Source organism: Onychostoma macrolepis, chromosome 02, assembly GCF_012432095.1.
Source record: "Onychostoma macrolepis isolate SWU-2019 chromosome 02, ASM1243209v1, whole genome shotgun sequence".
Lineage (NCBI taxonomy): Eukaryota > Metazoa > Chordata > Actinopteri > Cypriniformes > Cyprinidae > Onychostoma > Onychostoma macrolepis.
Window position 1 is genome coordinate 24,713,137 of NC_081156.1, and position 16,683 is coordinate 24,729,819.

At 37.2% G+C, this 16,683-nt stretch overlaps 1 protein-coding gene across 3 annotated transcripts in view; it reads left to right on the forward strand.

Annotated features, from left to right (window-relative positions):
- Window positions 1-784: 784 nt before the first annotated feature.
- Window positions 785-16,683, forward strand: part of LOC131530779 (uncharacterized) — a 150,929-nt gene continuing 135,030 nt past the window's right edge. The window contains exons 1-2 of one of the 3 annotated variants that reach the window (XM_058761233.1): window positions 3,537-3,772; window positions 3,905-4,011. The gene's annotated coding sequence lies outside the window, so the exon portion shown is untranslated. Of the gene's footprint in view, window positions 851-3,536; window positions 3,773-3,904; window positions 4,012-16,683 lie in introns of those variants that run through there. The other 2 variants (XM_058761225.1, XM_058761242.1) reach the window with 2 other exon arrangements.

Consider the following 16,683-nt stretch of genomic DNA (forward strand, 5'->3'; position numbering starts at 1 on the left):
TTGACTTTCATAACAGTTGAACAATTCTTCAAAAATACAAGTTTGGAACCACATGAGGGAAAATGACAGAATTTTTATTTTTGGGTGAACTATCCATTTAAGCAGAAGTGTCTGTTAACACTGACATGCATTTTCTGTGCTGTTGTGATAAGTTGTTTTTAAACGATTGTCATGCATAAACGAGGTGATATTGAAACTGAAGGACGACGTGGGTCAGAGAATCCATCACTTTTTAAAAGCAGTGCCCTTCAAAGCCCAACACACACAGACACACGTACACACACAAAGGAAGCCTTGGCAGCAACACCAAACAGAAAGAAAACAGTCTTTCCCGGGTGGATAAATACGTCCATTTATGCTTTGACTGGCTCCGTTCTGCTTCTATGATGGAGGAGGGATAGTCTTTTTAAAATTGGACTCACATAGTGTTTCTGTTGTGCTCTCTTGCCTAAGAGAAATTATTGAAATGTAGGGGGAAATGCAAAGAACTGCACTCACCCGATAGACTATTACCATAATAAGGGAGTAATGATGTTCTAAATTGTGATGATTGCAAAATTATAGGAATTTATTTTCTATTATGCATGGGATTTCTGTAAGAGATAGTTGTCATGATTGTTGTGATAGGCTGCAGACTGCTGAGAGCGAGGGAGAGTGAGTACGTGATGAGGGATTTTAAAACAGTCGTTTTATTATGGGAGAGAGAGTAAGAGGGTGAGAGAGCGAGAGAGAGAGAGATGCGATAACAGCGTTTGCCCTGTTCATATTTGACTCAGTGTTTGTCATTGAACACCGACAGACTCACTCAGCGCAGGAAGGAAAGTCCTTGCTTTAAGATCGACATTACAAGGTAAAATATTCATATTTTCTATGATCACACGGGATGAATTTACCGCGAGCTATCAAAGGCAGCGCTTCTGTCTCCTTCATATTTTAGAGTCTCTTTTCTGAATGTTGGATTAAGGAATAAGCTCTCGCTTGCACCGAAGGATTTATTTGAAATGTGTTCATTTCAAATTGAATATATTTTGTTTGTGTGTGTGTGTGTGTGTGTGTGTATGTTTTCTTCTGAATTGACTGTTTTGGCTGTAAAACCATGTGAATAAGAAGAAACATCCTCCTATTTTGTTCAGTTTGTGTCCGCTTGCATTTATGTTAACGTCCATCTAAAGTCCGCTGTAGATTGTTTTTATCAACGTATAGATAATTCAACACAGTCACCACAAAGTGCCGATGCTCCCCATTGACAATGTCAAAGAAACTCTGTACTCTAGTACTCTGTAATGCACGCGTCCTGTCCTTCCTACAAAGCGGTGGTTTTATGATAGCCTATATGAGGATATGAGTTATTAAATACGGGACTCACTCTTGGGAAACACGGACCTTCCAAATGACTGAGCGCGCGCAGAGTTGGAGCAGATGGCGCGCGCGCTTCTGTCTGTCTGTCGCCGTTCAGGGATTCGCGGGGCAGTACCAGACACGTTTACCGACACCCCGGTGTTCGCGGGGCAAATATTAAACGGTTAGTCCCTTCCCTAACGACGGCTTCACTGATGACACTCATTTGAATCGCTAATAATGTTTTTAGGCGCAAAGTGAGTCTGGTTGCGCGTGAGCGAGCGCGCGACGGCGACAGGGCTGGATCTTATGCTCTGCTGCTCGTGCCATGTGTTTCCCCAAAATATATTAATAGCGCGAATGCCCTTAGTAGGACAGGCGCTGTTTTTTGCTATGCTTATTTGTAATAGAGATTACTGATGGTAACAGACAGATTTGCTGCTGCTTTCATCTCCCGTTGGTTTTGAGAGAAATCATATATGATGTTTGGATTTGACCGAGCTCTCAAAGTCTGACCTGCCTAAAGCTTTACCCCTTTCCCAAAAGAGAGTCAAAACAAAAGGTTGTGAGTGGTCTCGAAGGTCTGCGTATTCCTTTTTATATAACTGTGTATGTAGCTACGGTTCACTATATTTCAACCACAAAAGTTAGATTATAAGTTAGTCAGAGCTTGCAAAATAGACGTACGCAAACAGAAGTCGAGTTCAGCTGGGGATGTAACCATAGCAACAGCATGTTGGATCGTTTTTCGTTAGCTTATCGTACCTTACATCGATATTAGTATGCCACAAAAATGTTAGATTTTTACTTGTTTGTCTATATCTTTGACTGAAGCCATTGCATATTTTGCTGGCTAGTATTCCCAGTATTTATTGAGTGTCTGTGCTATAATGTGCTTTAAGTACTGTTTATAATCTGTAGCCTACTTATAGAAAGTCCTATATAGCCTACTTATGATAAGTCCTGTAAGTAATTACTGGTTGATTTACCAGAAAAGTGTAGAGCTTTACACTGTTTGAGCATCTTAACCAGCTGAAGACAAGACCATTGACACAACTAATGGAGTGAACTGAGGGCAGGACTAGACTTTTAGTCCAACCAGTGGCAGTTTGAGGGAGTGCAGTTCTGTTTGTTGTCGCAAGAGGCAGAAAAGACAAACTTTATACATCTCTAAATGAGATTTTTTTTTTTTTTTTTGTAAGTTCTATTTTTGGGCTTTTTGCCTTTATTTAGACAGCAAAGTAGGAGGACAGACAGTAAATCATGGTAGAGGAGGGAGGGGATTGGACCAGAAAAGGACCTCGAGCCGGGACTTGAACTCAGGTCGCCCAAAGTGCAGCCTCACCATATGTTGGAAATCTTACTCGCACAGCTATGGTTCCAACAGCGCAGTGGCAGCCTGTTTTTTTTTGGTTTTTTCTGAATGAAGCAGATAGCACAAATCTTGTGTGGTTAGCTTGTGTTACATGCTGAGGGTATACTAGCTAATAGCTTGTAGCTTTGGATATATGTGAGATGTAGAGGTTTGGGGAGTATTGCAATACCGCCAGACCTCTCAAGTCAACTTTCAAGCTTCTTCATCATTACTTGGAACACTAGAAGAGCTGAAAGGCCTTTTTCCCTTGTCACATGCTGGGCAAAGAAAAATAATAAGCAGAGGAAGAAATTCTTCAGAAACACACTTGAGGAGCCGTAAAGAAGTTAAAAGAAGAGCCAAAAAAAAAAAAAAAAACTGCATCCCAACTTTATTTCTACATGTATTTCATATTATGGGTTTATGATGTCCATATACACACCTTTCTTAATTTTTTTCCCCCCATTCGGTCCTTTCTTGTACAGTAATTTGTCTGTGTGTGTTTTGAAAATGAAATGCATTTGGCTCCTTTGATGATTTTGCGCTATCAAAGGGACCCAGATACAAATGGATTTTTTGGGGGTTTGTTTTTGTTGTTTTTAGTGCAAGTATATGCCGAAAAAATGTTTTTGTGATGCACAAAATCCTTTCAGCTTGGCTAAGCTTCAGCATGGGGAGGTTCACTGTTACAAAATGGGCCAGGCAGGAGGCAGCTTGCAGTTCGGGTGAACACTCCTCTGATTTTATTTAACACGACTCCAGCAATCTGTGTCAGCAATAAGCTTGTAATTGTTTACACCCAAGGAGCTCTTGCATTTACCAAGGGAGAAATCGAGAAGGAGAGATAGCGTGAGGAGAAAATGAGGAGGCATCCATGTTGAAATAGACACAAGACATTGGCTCAACGACTTATGTTGGACAAAGGCTTTGCTTGCAAGAAAACGGCAATAGAGAAATGCTGGTATTGTCACTGGCAAGACTGTCTGACTCACAGCCCTAGGCAATTCTTTAATTTACAATAGATGCAACGATGAGCACATGCAAGGAGGACAAGGAAAAGGATAAGAAGAAGTGAGGAATGTAAGTGAGTGTAAAGGTGTTTGTGTTGCAGATCCAAACCTGAAACATTTGCTATAATTTGAGAAAAAGGCCCATTATGCAACAGCAACACAACTTTGGCAAATTAGAAAGCAAGAGTTTCTGTTTCCACAGAAAAGGGAGAGTTGTTCCTCTAAAGAGATGCCATCCACAGCAGGCTGTTGTGTAAAATGAAGTCGACAAGCTTTATCAGATGAGAGGCCCTCAGAGACCAAGTTAAAGTGAGTATTAAAGCTAACATTGGGCCCTCTTTACCATGCTGAATCAGATTAGTATCATGCAATTTGTCTCTTTGGAAACTAACAGATTGCTTTGCATCTTTCTGACATGGCATTTAGTGTCAAGAATATGTAATAGCTTGTTTTTTGTGTTCATAAGTGGAACATAACCAGCTAACCAAACACAGAAACCTTTTAGAAGATGTTTAAAACCTTCACTGAAAGAAACACTGTGCCTCTGCAATTTGTTAATGTGACTCAGGAAAATAATGTTCTTGGCTCTCCATGAGAAAGAATCATGTGAAGTGAGCAAATGAGGTTATACCTTCGATCTGTCTGTGTTTAGAGAGCTCGCTGAGGTGAAAAGTAAAAAGCCATGTGCTAGTAGAGCAATAATATGCTTATTATTTTGATGTACTTCAAACAGTTTTCTTATTTTGTTATTTTAATGTTTTTCTGAATATATTGTGGGAGGCAGTGGAGCTTTTTGTGCCAAAGGCAGGAAGTGGTCTCTACTGATAGGCAGTAAGTGGGACTTGTTATATGCTGTTAAAGTGAGAAATAAAATACTGCTTTAAGAGCTATTGGCACTGAGAGAGAATATTTGCCACTAGAAATTAAACTGAAACAATTTATTCCCATGGACCTAATCACACCGGGGAATGAAATGTGTCCATTGACAAACTGAGAGATTTTTTTAATGTTGTAGTTTTTTTCTGCCTTTGTTTACTAAAAAAGACTTACTGACCAAGAAGACAGCCTTTGGATTGTGCAAAATCAATCAATCAACCAATCAACCAACCAATCAATCAATCGATCCATCTCTATCATCTATTGTCTGCCTGTAATGCCTATATAAATCTTCAAATTTCAAGCCAACATTCAAAGTTTATGAATTTTTTTTTTCTAATCAAACATTCTAAATCTCATGGTAGAATGTTTTCTACCTCATTTCAAATTCAGTTTGATGTAGTAATAAGAATTTAAAAGGCATTCTCTATTTAGATTTGAATGGGCATAACTGTGGTGTCTGATCATGGAATAATTTCTCTATTTCAAATATTGGTTTTGGTTCCTAGGTATCATCTTAATGTAGCCAAATCCTTTTCAGTGCAAGCCAGTTCACTCGGCAGCCATTTTGGAAATGGCCCCAGGCAGCTATTTTCAGTGTGATTAATACAACTTCTGTCTGACTAAATGGGGAAAGACTGAAATCTCCAAAATTGTTTGTGCCTCAAAATCATAAAATCAGCAATAAAATCTGGCAACAACAGTATCATAAATTTTGTCTTTAGCTCAAATATTGAGTGCTGTGGTTTCTTCTATTCGTTTATCTACAAGTAGTCTCCAGTACTCCTCTGTGACCAACATAGGAAAAAGTGGCTATGGAAGATGGATGGATTTTTCTACAAGTGGTCCATCTCTTATTCCTTACGCTGTCTGCTATGTAGCCTAATCTTGCTGGGGCTGAGAATGAGAATGATTTGGTTGATTGGTTTGTGCCATTCTAGCAGTCAGACAAACATTTGAATGACAACTATAAATCCTACACTATGATTAGTGCCACTCTGTAATACAGCTCTCAAACATCAGCTGCTCTACCAAGCGGGAAGTATAGTCTCTTTTGGTAGTGTATTATAATCCAATTGATTTTACAATCTCTTTGACACTAAGGCATCTCAGGTTTCAAAGGAATATCTTGAGTTCAGTACAAGTTAAGATCAAGTGGCAGCATTTGTAGCAAACTGTTGATTACCATAAAATGTATTTTTCTTCTTCAAAAAAGCATAAATTATGAACACTGCACTTAAAATGTTCAATGGGGCCATTTTTAAGGATTTAAAAGTAAAAATGTGAAGTTTACAATTTTATAAATGCACTTGAATGAATTATTCTGTAAAAATGTTTATTTAATCATCATTTTCAGTTGTTTTAGATTATGAGGGGGTTGTGACTGTGTTGTCATTGCAGTGAATTTGTAAAACATCACACAGAAGGTTAAGCAGTTTTCCCCCACACTAAAATCATTGTTTAACATTAATATTGTTTATGTTTTGGTGCTGTACTATTGAAACTGAGTGTTTTAACATTTACTGATTGGCCTCATTGTCTTCCATCTCAAGCAACTCACTGTAATCCAGATTATGATTCTTTTAAAGAGCTGAATTTCATTTTTGTAGCAATCAACATTGTTACACATTCTGTCAGTTGCGTTTTAACATTGCACCGTGTTCTAAATATTCCTTTAACCCAGAATATGGCAGAGTTTTCATGCCAAGAGAGATGTAGACATCACAGAAGCTCCATCGGTTGCTGTCCATTTTTCCACCACCGTTTGTATTAACAGTATCTCTTTAGTGGCGTGTAATCTGGGCTAGACTATGAATGTGAGCATGCGATGTTTGCATTAGGCTGAAGCCTCTCTCTATGAGTGTGTGAAAGTGAGATTTTTGTCTAGAAAAATGTGTGTGGTCATGAAAGAGACTAATGTGTTGGAGCCCAACCCCTGACACGGACGTCCGACAGGAATTGTGAAAATCCTATTGTAAATTTGCCTACTCTTCGAAGATAATTGGCTTATTCCTGTGTTAAATTGGCCTGTTCTACAGGATGTTGAGTGGGTTTAACACGCTCTCACTGCAGACACAGTATGTCAGTTTCTGTGGGACTCAGACGGGTATTACATGCAGAATTATTGTATGACAATGATGGACTGATAGCTGTGGAGGGCCTGAAGCAGAGGAAGAACGTGCTATGGCACATGGACTGGCATCCGCTTTATCAGACAGACAGACAGATGTATTCCCCATCACACAGTCATGCACCAGCGAGATGGCTGCCTGGCTGGCTGTGGCGAATTTTAAATGTGAACTGTCATTTTTGGTTGCCATTTTGGCTCATATCGAAGGACGGTTGAACTTCATCTTGTTTACTTGCTGTCAGTCGCTTGCTGTCCTCCTACAGAAAACCGTGCCAATGGTGAACACGACCGAGTTGCCACCAATTTACCTGGTCTTATTAGAAAATAGAAAAAGCGTCTGTTGCATTTTTTCCCTTAGCTGTGATCGTACACTAGCTACAGCTTGAGCTTTTCAAATCCGATGTTCCAAACAAAGCATATAATAACCTCGACAACCAGCCTTATCCAGTGCCTGAAGTCCCAATTATGTCATATTTGACTCTAGGAGCCAAACTTCCAGTGACCCTGACAATCATCTTTCGTCACCTCGTCTTGAGTTTCAGACCTCCATATCCAACTCTTTCCAATTTGCCGTTGAATGGAAATGTTTTCTAGCTACGTACCTTAATCATTATCTCCACATCAAACGAACAGAGCAGGCCTCAGTTTATGGCTTTGAAGATTTTTTCTCATCAGTCTTGTGCCTCAAGGAGCCGCTAGATAAGTGTGTGTGTTCTTGAGCACATGTTAACCCTTTACAGGAATATTCCAGGTTCGATACAAGTTAAGCTCTATTGACAACACGAGTAGAATGATTTTGATTCATACAAAAATTATTTTTCACACATATCCCCCTGCCCCCATTTTAGAAAAAACCAAACATCTGGGTTATAGTGAGGCACTTGAAGTGAATGGTGCCAATCTGTAAGTGTTAAAATACATGCTGTTTTAATAGTATAGCCACAAGTCATAAACAATATTGTGTTAACATGATTTAGCATGAAATTATTGCTTTCTGATCTTTTCTGTGTAAAGTTATATCTAATTTTTAAAACTTCGTTGCCACAGCAACATAACACCTAAAAGCCTAACACAACCATAAAAATGATCAGCTCAGACAATGCAGGTTTTAACAGAAGAATTAATGTAAGTGCTTTTTTAAAATTAAAAGCTTTGAATTCCTTCAAAAATTGGCCCCATTTAATTCCATTGTAAATGTCACACCATAACCTAAGATTTTTGTGGTAATCAACATTACTCTGCAAATGCTGTCAACTGAGCTCAACTTGTACTGAACCAAGAATATTTCTTTAAATGCGTGAAAGCCAAATAAAAAATGAGGCCTGAGCCTCAAGAGTTAACATTAAGAACCCTGAGGCACAATGTATCCCGTGTACACACTTACACTGGCACATGACAGATGAGTTTGTCAGCAGTTGCAGCTGCTTGCAGGGATAGAATTAGACAGCAGCGTTTATGAATGCAAGAGTTGCGTAAACAAAAATAGAGAAGCTGAGTATTAAAATAAAATTCCTCAATGCAAAATTAATTTTGGTGCAAAGAAATCTGTGATGTTTGCTTTAAACGTCATGTCTGATTTCCACAGACACGTCGTGGACAAGTAGGACAACTGTGAAATATTTAGCAGATAAAGGGGCGATAGATTATAAAGTAGATGCTGTAGAGCAGGGGTGCCCAATCATGTTCCTGAAGATCTACCTTCCTGCAGAGATCAGTGCAAACCCTGCTCCAACAAACCTGTCTGAATTATAAATTATCAAGTGTTCATGAAGATCTTAATTAGCTGGTTAATGTGTATTTGATTAAGGTTGGAGATGAACTTTGCAGGATGGCGGATCTCCAGAATCAGGGGGCACCCCTGCTGTAGAGAGTTGTGCCATACCAATATTGTTCCTCTACACATTTAAAGCCAACACTTTGGACTGTTTGGACTTTACTTGGATTGTTCAAACATAAATTGATTGAGATTGTGAAAAGTGAGAGTGAAAAGCTCTTTATTCTGTTTAGTTTGACATCCACTGTACATCATTTTATGACTTAAATACCTTTAAATGTGATGTGGGATGTGAAAATACTTATATTTATAAACATAATAAAGTGATACTGTAGTTTACTTACCTGACCAAAGTTTCCTTTCATCAAGCGATTTTTGATTTGTACGTTTTGCAAAAAAGTTTTTGTTTTATCCAAAATATGTATTTTTCAACATTTAAAAAAATATTTTTTTATTTTATTTAAAATATATATTTTTAAATGCATTTCAAATATATTAGCTATCTTATACATAACTTCAATCCCCAAAGAAACACTTTTTAAATTCATAACAACTTCAGTAAAATGCAACAGTAGTGTAAAATCAATTTGCATTAACACTTTAATCTTAAAATTCTTGGCAATGTCTGTGCTGACTACAGATCCATATAAATAATTCCTAGGGTTTGGTACAGATCAAAACCAATGATCTGCATTTTCTCTTAATATCGTTACCTTGAGTGTTTTGGAATTCTATGCCATTGCTTTTTCTCACCGATGATCATAAATATGGCATACCGAAACAGATGAATATGACAGGTAGCTGCATAATCTGAAAGAAAAGTTATATAAACTACAGTTTTTAATAAGGTGCAATGATGAATTGTTCACAATATGACCAGGAGCATGAACAAAAGAAAATAAACATTGTTTTCATGTTGACTTGAAGCAGGCACATCACTCCACATTCAATTAAGTAAAAAGTTGACAAAGGTAATTTAAAAGCTCAAAGACCCAAGTCAGTGATGGTTAATTTGTTTTCCAACATTAGTAGCGAGCATTAGTACAACAGGGTTTCTGCACTGTTATGGTCTTTTGTTTGTCAATGTGTACAAAACCACAATGCGTCACCCACGCTATTGTTTAACAGTGTTTTGAAGTACCAACAACCCCCTCCTTAACCACTTTTTTCAATTTGATGTAGAAAATGTGCTTCATCAGTTGGTGTGTGTGTGTGTGTGTGTGTCTGAGGATTTATTCCTGCAGCTCTGTTTACCAGTGTGAATGATTATCCTCGTTTGTTAAAGTATGACTCTGATTATGTGAGTCTCCAGTGAAGAGAGAGACAGAGATTCTAATAACCAGAAGAGGAGTGTTGTGAACCTGGTTCATTGGGAGCATAATTAATGGAGTGCGGTTCAGTTGTCATGCGTGATATTTCAGCTCTGGATATACTTGAGGAACTCTTTTGATGAATAGGCAATTAGAGAGAACCCCCTTATGCCTGCTGCCTGACTGATCTCCTTTTAACAGCGTTTCTGTTTCTCTGATAAAATGCAAAATGAATCATCAATACCTGGGTCCAGGGAACGCTGAGCCTGTGATTTTAATTGTAATAGGGTGACATGAAGTGCTGGGATATATATGTGTGTGTGTTTGTGGACCTTGATTACATTTGCAGTGTATTTTCTGAAGCTATCAATAAATACGCGTTTTGAATTCTTATACCTGAAAAATTCTTGGTTCTGATTCAATGTTGATGTCTCTAGGTTGCTGTGTTTAATGCTAATGTGTTATCGCTTGCCAAAGTTTGGCAGAGTCTTAATTGAGTCTTTTTTTCTTTTTCTGATGCATTAATCCTGTTTCGCAATTCCGCATTTTCCTTTTTTCACAGATTGATTCTTATTAAAAAGGCTCATCACTCACTTCAATTAGAGAGGGGGGATGTGGGTTTGATTTTCAATGGCAGGCTTAAATCTTGTTTCTTGCTGCTTCTTCTTTTTTTTTAGGCCTTAATCGTAAAAGTCTTATATTATACATAATTGATGATCCCACTTGGAAAAGAGGAATGCAATAAACAGCCGCCCCCTAAATGTTCAAAGAAGATCTGCTTGCGTTTCTGTATATTGTACGTTCCACAGAGACAGGGACTGATTCAAACAGAGAGCAAAAGTGTTGTTTGAACTTGAAAAAGGCACCACAATACTCGGTCGAATAGCACACTCACATAAGGCATCCTGACGTACAAGGATCAGAACATTTTTCTATCTGCCATGCTCAGTATTTCACTCAGTAATGCCATTTCAGTTTACACAGACACTGAAGTTGATAGAATGATGGAGATGGCAGACCGAAGCTCAAGGGGCAATCCCATCAGGCTTTGCTGCTGCTGCTGTGGTGATGGGGCCAGTAATAGGTGCTGGAAGAACTCACCTACAGTAATTACAATTGTTTTATTGTGGTGAAGGCAGGAGGATAGCCATGTTTTTTTGGATTGTGTGGATCATCTTGTCCTACAAAGGCGAAAGTACAGCAACTACACAACGCTGAAACAATTTTTGATTGAATTTTAATTGATATAAATTTTCTTTTGTCTGAATCCGAGTTTGCTTAAGCCAAACCTGTATGTCCCAGGACAGATAATGTAAGACGGATTAACAAACATTTTCAAGGTAGTGTCCACCCAAAGAGGTATAATCGTTATTTTAAATATGCAATAATATTTGTAAAAAAGGGAAATCCAAGGCACTCTTCTTCAAAGTCCTTTAAAAAGCCTTTATTTTACTGGCTATTTCATATTAGAAAATATAAAATACATGGGGAATTATGCAATAATATTTATTTTAGTAGAATGGAAACCAGTTTCTGTCAGTGAATATAAAAAAATTAAAAAGGTAATTAGCAAGATCTGAATTTATAACTCACAATTCTGACGTTTTCTGAGAAATCTTAGTAAAGATTGCAACATATCAAGTGTAGCGTTAGTTCTGGCAGGTCAAGTTAGTCAAGCTTGCATCAACTGACTCTCAGCTGATCCCCAGCTACCTATAGGAATACGAAACCTATCTAAGCATCCATATATAAGGTCCCTCAGTTTTATCAGCAGTTTTTGCATTGCTCAATAGCTAATTACCCTCCTCCATCCCCAACTCCTCCTCTGTCAGTCAGGATCCAGCCTTCTGATTCTCCTTTGAATCAGACTAATTCTAAAATGTACACAAAATTACTGAACTTTAACGATAGCTGCATACTTTCGTTGGTTCTGTTCTGTTTACCCTGGGGGGGTTATCACTGCTCTCCCTGCTCTCATCCATGCTAGGCTGCATGGATGCGCAGGGAGTTCTTGCCCAGAACAGAACCATACCGCCAATCCAAACTGTATGCTAACTGTCAATCATCTTTGACGATAGTAGTCCTGACAGAATTTATTTCACAATTAGGACTTTTCTTCTCAGAATTGTGAAAATTCAGGTAACAACTCACAAAAAAAGGGTTAGTAAATGATGACAATTTCCATTTTTGGGTGAACTATCCCTTTAAAAGTGCTGCAGGAAACATTTCTATGATCTTCAACAAACGTTGTGTCATGTGAGAAATAAGTAAATATAGGTTATGCCCTCCAACGAACTTGTTAATTGATTTTGAGAACTTATATTTTTCATATTTCCCACATGAACAAACCACCCTTCTGACACTTTGCATGACCCACAATTTTAAAAGCACTGGCTGTTTTTTAATATGCATTCTTCAGCGATCTTGCGTCCTTGTGTTCTGATTCTATGTCATCATCGACTTGAGAGAATCGAGCCGTTAGAAATCCCAGAAGATGTTGCGGGCGGCCGGTGTAAGCTTTAAACTCGCTCTCGCAAATACTTGACGGCTCTTGAAAGTAAACATTTATCGTTTTGTTTTGCTTAATTTTAATAAAGTGGTAAGACCCGGAGAAAGTCTGCAGTATTTTTATTGGCACATTAAAATGAATCTTAACATAGTCATAGTTAAACATATAACGTTGTAAAATAAAACGATATACAATTGAAAATAATGAAAATAATATCTATAATAGTATGAAATGTTTTAGTAAGTTATGATTTGTAATGTTATGTTATATTTATTGTTCATTGGCCACTGCTTATGCTGTGACTATGCGGCCAGTTAAGCAAGAACGCAGTAGGCTGCATTTCAATTCTCACAAGGATGCTGTTCTGTGTTCTCACGTCCTTCTGAGTTTGCTCTTCCAAGGAAGCCTTGCAAGTCTGGTCTCCACGAGAACACAAGTCTGTTCTCTGCGTTCTTGGAATTGAGAAACAGCCACTGTGTAAGAGACCCCATATGATTCAAACACCTTTTTTGTCTGTTTACTGTGCTTTGCCTTTGTAAAGTAGATGCACAATCACAGACTCATAGAATTACAGATGATTTTCTTTTATTTTTCATTTACTTGCAAATGGTCTAGACTTCAAAGCTCTGATTGATCCATCTTACCTGGCAGTTTGGCGTCGCATATTTTCTTGCCTCCGGATCACGTTTTTTATGACAGGTCATAAGCATAGAGCTCGGCAGTGACCTTAATCTGGGGGAGGTCTTGAATTTTGAGTGCTTCGTTGTCCTTTTTTCACCATCATCATCTACAGTCAATTTCCTGGAAGCTGAGTTTGAATGACTTCATGTAGAGAGAAAATCTTGTGCTTGTTGACTCAAAGATCTAGTAATCGCAAAGCATTGCTTTCCTTAGTACATTGCCATCTGATTCTCCGCTATTTATATGCAACCAGAACATAATATCAGAATCAGAGAATACCAGCGGTTATGTACACAGTTGCGTACACAGAAAACTCTGTCCAAATCACTCGAGGGTGAAATTTGCTCAGAAGTAATATATCACCGAGAGTTTCCATATCATTTCCATCAAGTCTAATGCCACACAAATGCATGCTCATTGGAATTCTTTTTCCATTTGAGATCGGAAAACTCTTATCGATCTCATCAGTGCAATAAAAGCTGCTAAATGCAATGTGATACACATACTGCCACAAGCTACATGTTGAAAGGACTATTTAAACATCTCCCTGAGGCCCAGGTATGAGCTGTTTGAATAAACAGGTATTGTAGAGAATGCTATTGACTCTTATTCCAAATACACTACAAGGCCAAAAGTATGTTTGACAACCTCTTCTAATTAATGTGTGTGTGTGTGTGTGTGTGTGTGTGTGTGTGTGTATATATATATATATATATATATATATATACAGTGTGTGCAGAATTATTAGGCAAGTTGATATTCTGGTCATATTTTTTTTCCAAGAACATTTTACCAATTCCAAACCACATCAATCTTAGTAACTACTATCAATTTTGTATTTAATCATTTATAAGTGATATATAATTGCCCATGAAGGCTGAAAGTTAAAAACTCCTTATTTCAGGTGTGCAGAATTATTAGGCAGGTTTTCTTTTACAGATAAAATGAGCCAAAAATGAGATTGAACTCAAGAATAAAAGTAAAACAATTATTAAATGCCCATGAGAAGGATGCAATACTAATGCAATAATAGAATTAGCAAAGTTAAGGCATGACCACTGGGCAGCGAAATGCTCATTGGGTCAGCACGGTCAGAAAAAACAGGTGGAGAAGAAAAGACACGTTAACTGAAAAAGAATTAGGAATTAATGTCAAGAATTAGGTGAGAAACCATCAGGAACCATTTAGTCTCCAGCACCATCATTTTATAGAACTGCAACCTTCCTGGAGTCTCCAGAATTACAAGGTGTCAGGTTCTCAGAGACTTTGCTTGGGTAAAAAAATATTTTAAATGGCCCTCACTTAATAAGAATAACATGCTGAAGTGTTGTGAAATACATGAAGACTGATTTTGTATAGGATTTATGGACAGATAAGTTGTGAGTGACTCTTGAAGGACCAGCATCACATCCTCTTGTGCCACAGTTTGAAGAATTTATCTTCCAGAATCTGGCAGTAAGTTTTATATAATTATATATCACTTATAAATGATTAAATACAAAATCAATAGTAGTTATTAAGATTGATGTTGTTTGGAATTGGTAAAATGTTCTTGGAAAATAAATAAGACCAGAATATCAACTTGCCTAATAATTCTAATAATAATTTGCCTAATAATTGCCTAATACATACATACATACATACATATATACACGTGTGATTTGAAGAAGAAAAAAATTAATTCCTTGAAAATATATCACAAATCACAGTGGAGCTATAAATAGGCTCCTATATAGATTATTTTGGCAGCTGTTACAGAAACATTTTATAATAAATATTCTGATTTGACCTTGAGATTAGACAGATTCAATATCTGACCACTATTTATGATAATACTTGGTTACAGTGACACTAACAGTTCTTATTTCTGCCAGGAATTAATAAATAAATATATTAATAAATCAATTGGAAGTTGACACAAACCTGTACATATTCAATCATGTTTGCTTCCATTTGTTTTTGATCAGTGCTTCGCTACACAACATACAAACTTTTACTCCAAAAGTGCGCACATTATGTATTCACATGTTTACCTCATATATGTTTATATAGAATAGAACCATCATTTCTAAATGATGGTTACTCGCAGAAAGACGATTCTCTGCCGATCCATATCAGTCAATATTGTGTGATCATAATACCTACATTACGGTGACGGTAAACTTCTGCGTTCTGTACACAATATTACATTTATGCGTCGGTTTATTATATACAATATCTGCATTAGGCCACAGTAGAGTGTTTTGTATTAATCTCATACTGTCACTCTGAAATAGATTTGGCGCACGCTGACTTTCTGAAAAGCCTTGCATGGATTAAGGCGCGTGAAACAGGTTTACGAAACCCAGACGTAGTATGCCGGTCTCTATTAAACGGGAGCGCTGACAGTTAAAGTCCATTTCTGATTTTATTGTTGTTTCTATTGTCATGTTGCAGTATTTTACTTGCTGATGTTAAAATAAAAATATTTATATTTTTGTTATTTTATATGCTCTTTTGGCGATTGGTGGAGTAGCATCACCCGGGGGGATATTTTTTTCATCCCCCCTACAAATTGCACCCTGTACATATGTATACACACACACACATATATATGTATATACATATACACACATATATAGTATTGTTTTCATTATGTGTCACTACTGGTCAAAATTCTCTCTTATGCTTATCAAGGCTGCATTTATTTGATCAAAAATACAGTTAAAACAGTAATGCTGTAAAAATATTATTGCAGTTTCAAAGAGCTGTTTTCTATTTGAATATATTTGAAAATATTATGTATTCCTGTGATTCCTGAACTATATATGTATATATAAAGAATTGTGAATATAGTAATAAAATGTTATATATCAATATAATATTATTGTATCTAAATCTAATTTTATTAATTCTATTTTTCAAACCCTTTAGCAGCCAGACAATCAGAATGGATTTCTGCCAGCTCTTGCCCTTTTTGTGTGCAGTACGCATTAGCTGGGTCATGAATGTTCAGTGGGCATTCTGTGGACAATTGGGCATGCTGTTTCAGGCTGAGACTAACCATTTTTGCTCATACTGGGCACATTTAGATATCTTAAAAAGAGATTTTTATTATTATGACACATTTTTTGAATTAGTATATATATGCATGATGTTAAGATAAATCATAGTGCTGTAAGACCTCTGTAATTTTCTTGACTGGCCATTAGCCCCCACCATAAAAAAGTCCAGAGGTCAACACTCGTCATCTAGAAATCGATCATGATGCTCTCATATTTTAAAGGCCGACAGTGTAACATCTCGCCTTCTGCTGTTCTCTTATTTGGAAGCAGCCTAAAACTATGACTCTCGACTCAATGGCTGTATACTAAAGTTCAAGCACTGAGGATTTGCCAATTGCTTAGCAGACCTCAGGCTCACTGTACAGTAAATGTTCTTTATTGCAAGTTTTGCAGTTAGAGCCAGAAATAAAACCCATCCCACATGTGAATGGGTTAAAATTAGTGCTGTCAATCGATTAAAATTTTTTATCGCGTTAATCACAGTCGTGGACTGTGATTAATCATGATTAATCATAAATTTAAAATACTAGGATTTACCTGTAAATATGTTGAAAAAGAAATGCATGACAAACTAGTTTAAGGAAACAGAACCTTTCACACTTCTGCCAGGTATGAGACATAATCCTTATTATTCTTTTATCATTATTCTTTTGTTT